Consider the following 5,571-nt stretch of genomic DNA (forward strand, 5'->3'; position numbering starts at 1 on the left):
ACTGATGTAAGCACGGAGTGGATTGCTGGATGGAACCAGCCAAATAATAAATGAAGCTTGAGAGCGATGAAATATGATTGATATATGGAGTTTGAGAGCGGTGAAATAATAGTGCCGGTGGTGAGTGGTAATCTGCGGAAATGATACCGGCACTTTAAGAAGAGCTGATCTCTGCTGGAAGCTAGGCTGGAAGCAGGTAAATCTGTAACTGGAAACAGATGAGTCCCAGAGGACTGGAGAGTCAGGCTGCACCGCAGGTGGTAGACTAGAGCGGGTCTCTTTAGTGGAGGTTTGGAGATGGTAACTGGAACCTGGAAAACAACCACGGGAGAGAGACAAACTGGAACTAGGTTTGACAACCAAATCACTGACGCCTTCCTTGCTCAGGCACAGCAAGGAAGGGATTGGCTAGGCAATTATGCAGATTACAATGGAAACAGCGGATTGGTGGAAATGAACAGGTGACAGAATCCAACATGGCTGCGCCCATGCAGACACTTGGAGGGAAGATTGGTTTGATAATCCATGTGGGAACTTTAACAGCAATGGCGGCGCCGGCCACAGTAAACAGGAGACGCCAGACTGATGAGTGCACATTTGAACCACGCGGGCAACAGCGGAGGCCGCGGCTGACATAAGCGCCACTCTGACATCCTGCATGCAGAAACTCAGGGACGGCGGCGGAGGCCGCGGGAGATGCCATTCAAGATGTAACATGGCGCCGCTGTGACAGCGTCTCAGAGTGACAGGAGAGGAGGCAGGAATGGGGACATCAGAATAACAGATGGGATCCGGTCCTGGAGCGCTGAGCCAGCCTTAGGAGGCATCTGAAAGTAAGTTATGGCGTCCAGATACCCGGATCGTGACAGTATACACTAGAGGTCTTTCCGAACCCCCTAATCCTAACATTGTAATTTGCTTTAGGGCGCACCTCCAATTAGTCTAGTGTTTCTTGCTGCCTTTCCAATGAAGCAAGTTTAATTTAGTAATAGGTGAAAAACCATCCTTACAAAGGTGTTAATCAGAGACTTGGCTTTGTGGACACTTTTCAGAGAACAAATTTGTTAGCATAAAAATAAAGCCAGAAAATTAAGAGCTGTTTAATCACTCAATTGGATTTTTTTTGCCAGCATATTTCTTTTTCTCTGCAACCCACTGCTAAATTGTGCTTCCTAGCTGTTTTTATAAAATCACTGAATCAAATCTAACTCTGATTACATCAGAGAAGGCCAGGTACCCTACACCAGAACAGGGGGTTTGAAATTTTGACTTGTCTACTTAAAGATCACCAAAATCTGATAACAAGGTCAATTACGTCCCTGGGTGGGATTGAACCACCAACCTTTTGGTTAATAGCCGTGCACACTAACTGATTGCGCCACAGAGACACTTTGCAAAAGTCCATACTGACAAAGGCTAATAAGCATTCATCTAAAACGTTTCCTAGAAAAACTTTAAATAGTCAATAATCTGGAGAGTTTTTGTAAGATGTTTCTTCCATCAACCAACGAAGAAACACATTGGTACTTTCCCATGATGAGTGAGTGCTTCAGGATCTCTTGCACTTACATGTGCAGCAGAGTACAGCAATGGAAGCATGCTTGGCCCATAACCCAGCGGTAGGCAGATTGAAACTATCCTCTGCTATATGCATTTTTTTTTTGTTAATTAAATTAATCCAAAACTGGGATTGATATTTTGGCTCTTTTATTTTTACTTAAAGTACAATAACTTTTACCATTTTAATTTGTTTTAATAGTATATTGACAGTATTGTTTTCTTTCAAAAATCCACTTAATTTTCTTTACCCTATTATTAAAATGGTAATTGACAAAAACAAACTACATTGTCACCAGAAGAGCAATACAAAATGTACAAGTGATATATTAAAATCATCTTTCCAGCTTGAATTTCAATGATGCATTGGGGCAACGATTTTGTGAGAAACATCTTCACCCTTAAATAAAGATTTTCTTAATTCCTTACCTGTGTGCTAATTAGATATCACCTTGTTTTCACATTAAACAGACTTCCACATGAGAAAGCAGCAAGGATACAGTGGCGTTAATGTTTCCTGGTGTCAACCGGTATTATTTCAGTAGACATTGAAATGAGGATGCATCTTGCTGCCTTTCCAATGAAGCAAGTTTAATTTAGTAATAGGTGAAAAACCATCCCTACAAAGGTGTTAATCAGAGACTTGGCTTTGTGGACACTTTTCAAAGAACAAATTTGTTAGCATAAAAATAAAGCCAGAAAATGAAGAGCTGTTTAATCACTCAATTGGATTTTTTTTGCCAGCATATTTCTTTTTCTCTGCAACCCACTGCTAAATTGTGCTTCCTAGCTGTTTTTATAATATCACTGAATCAAATCTAACTCTGATTACATCAGAGAAGGCCAGGTACCCTACACCATAACAGGGGGTTTGAAATTTTGACTTGTCTACTTAAAGATCACCAAAATCTGATAACAAGTTCAATTACGTCCCTGGGTGGGATTGAACCACCAACCTTTTGGTTAATAGCCATACACACTAACTGATTGCGCCACAGAGACACTTTGCAAAAGTACATACTGACAAAGGCTAATAAGCATTCATCTAAAACGTTTCCTAGAAAAACTTTAAAAAGTCAATAATCTGGAGAGTTTTTGTAAGATGTTTCTTCCATCAACCAACGAAGAAACACATTGGTACTTTCCCATGATGAGTGAGTGCTTCAGGATCTCTTGCACTTACATGTGCAGCAGAGTACTGCAATGGAAGCATGCTGGGCCCATAACCCAGAGGTAGGCAGATTGAAACTATCCTTTGCTATATGCATTTTTTTTGTTAATTTAAGTAATCAAAACTGGGATTGATATTTTGGCTCTTTTATTTTTACTTAAAGTACAATAACTTTTACCATTTTAATTTGTTTTAATAGTATATTGACAGTATAGTTTTCTTTAAAAAATCCACTTAATTTTCTTTACCCTATTATTAAAAGGGAATTGACAAAAACAAACTACATTGTCACCAGAAGAGCAATACAAAATGTACAAGTGATATATTAAAATCATCTTTCCAGCTTGAATTTCAATGATGCATTAGGGCAACGATTTTGTGAGAAACATCTTCACCCTTAAATAAAGATTTTCTTAATTCCTTACCTGTGTGCTAATTAGATATCACCTTGTTTTCACATTAAACAGACTTCTACATGATAAAGCAGCAAGGATGCAGTGGCGTTAATGTTTCCTGGTGTCAACCTGTATTATTTCAGTAGACATTGAAATGAGGATGCATCTTGCTGCCTTTCCAATGAAGCAAGTTTAATTTAGTTATAGGTGAAAAACCATCCCTTCAAAGGTGTTAATCAGAGACTTGGCTTTGTGGACACTTTTTAGAGAACAAATTTGTTAGCATAAAAATAAAGGCAGAAAATGAAGAGCTGTTTAATCACTCAATTGGATTTTTCTGCCAGCATATTTTTTTTCTCTGCAACCCATTGCTTAATTGTGCTTCCTAGCTGTTTTTTATAAAATCACTGAATCAAATCTAACTCTGATTACATCAGAGAAGGCCAGGTACCCTACACCATAAGAGGGGGTTTGAAATTTTGACTTGTCTACTTAAATATCACCAAAACCTGATCACAAGGTCAATTATGTCCCTGGGTGGGATTGAACCACCAACCTTTTGGTTAATAGCCAGACACACTAACCGATTGCTCCACAGAAACACTTTGCAAAAAGTACATACTGACAAAGGCTAATAAGCATTCATCTAGAACGTTTCCTCGAAAAACTTTAAAAAGTCAATAATCTGGAGAGTTTTTGTAAGAATTTTCTTAAATCAACCAACGAAGAAACACATTGGTACTTTCCCATGATGAGTGAGTGCTTCAGGATCTCTTGCACTTACATGTGCAGCAGAGTACTGCAATGGAAGCATGCTGGGCCCATTACCCAGAGGTAGGCAGATTGAAACTATCCTCTGCTATATGCATTTTTTTTGTTAATTAAAGTAATCCAAAACTGGGATTGATATGTTAGCTATTTTATGTTTACTTAAAGTACAATAACTTTTACCATTTTAATTTGTTTTAATAGTATATTTACAGTATTGTTTTCTTTCAAAAATCCACTTAATTTTCTTTACCCTATTATTAAAATGGTAATTGACAAAAACAAACTACATTGTCACCAGAAGAGCAATACAAAATGTACAAGTGATATATTAAAATCATCTTTCCAGCTTGAATTTCAATGATGCATTAGGGCAACGATTTTGTGAGAAACATCTTCACCCTTAAATAAAGATTTTCTTAATTCCTTACCTGTGTGCTAATTAGATATCACCTTGTTTTCACATTAAACAGACTTCTACATGAGAAAGCAGCAAGGATGCAGTGGCGTTAATGTTTCCTGGTGTCAACCTGTATTATTTCAGTAGACATTGAAATGAGGATGCATCTTGCTGCCTTTCCAATGAAGCAAGTTTAATTTAGTTATAGGTGAAAAACCATCCCTACAAAGGTGTTAATCAGAGACTTGGCTTTGTGGACACTTTTTAGAGAACAAATTTGTTAGCATAAAAATAAAGGCAGAAAATGAAGAGCTGTTTAATCACTCAATTGGATTTTTCTGCCAGCATATTTTTTTTCTCTGCAACCCATTGCTTAATTGTGCTTCCTAGCTGTTTTTTATAAAATCACTGAATCAAATCTAACTTTGATTACATCAGAGAAGGCCAGGTACCCTACACCATAAGAGGGGGTTTGAAATTTGACTTGTCTACTTAAATATCACCAAAACCTGATCATAAGGTCAATTATGTCCCTGGGTGGGATTGAACCACCAACCTTTTGGTTAATAGCCAGACACACTAACCAATTGCGCCACAGAGACACTTTGCAAAAAGTACATACTGACAAAGGCTAATAAGCATTCATCTAGAACGTTTCCTAGAAAAACTTTAAAAAGTCAATAATCTGGAGAGTTTTTGTAAGAATTTTCTTAAATCAACCAACGAAGAAACACATTGGTACTTTCCCATGATGAGTGAGTGCTTCAGGATCTCTTGCACTTACATGTGCAGCAGAGTACTGCAATGGAAGCATGCTGGGCCCATTACCCAGAGGTAGGCAGATTGAAACTATCCTCTGCTATATGCATTTTTTTTGTTAATTAAAGTAATCCAAAACTGGGATTGATATGTTAGCTATTTTATGTTTACTTAAAGTACAATAACTTTTACCATTTTAATTTGTTTTAATAGTATATTGACAGTATTGTTTTCTTTCAAAAATCCACTTAATTTTCTTTACCCTATTATTAAAATGGTAATTGACAAAAACAAACTACATTGTCACCAGAAGAGCAATACAAAATGTACAAGTGATATATTAAAATCATCTTTCCAGCTTGAATTTCAATGATGCATTAGGGCAACGATTTTGTGAGAAACATCTTCACCCTTAAATAAAGATTTTCTTAATTCCTTACCTGTGTGCTAATTAGATATCACCTTGTTTTCACATTAAACAGACTTCTACATGAGAAAGCAGCAAGGATGCAGTGGCGTTA

General features: G+C 37.3%; 1 non-coding gene across 1 annotated transcript; it reads right to left on the reverse strand.

Annotated features, from left to right (window-relative positions):
- Positions 1-4,819: 4,819 nt before the first annotated feature.
- TRNAN-AUU (transfer RNA asparagine (anticodon AUU)) lies at positions 4,820-4,893 on the reverse strand. The gene has a single exon. It is a non-coding gene; the product is annotated as a tRNA-Asn (tRNA).
- Positions 4,894-5,571: the final 678 nt, after the last annotated feature.

Source organism: Pseudophryne corroboree (genome assembly GCF_028390025.1).
Source record: "Pseudophryne corroboree isolate aPseCor3 chromosome 7 unlocalized genomic scaffold, aPseCor3.hap2 SUPER_7_unloc_6, whole genome shotgun sequence".
NCBI lineage: Eukaryota > Metazoa > Chordata > Amphibia > Anura > Myobatrachidae > Pseudophryne > Pseudophryne corroboree.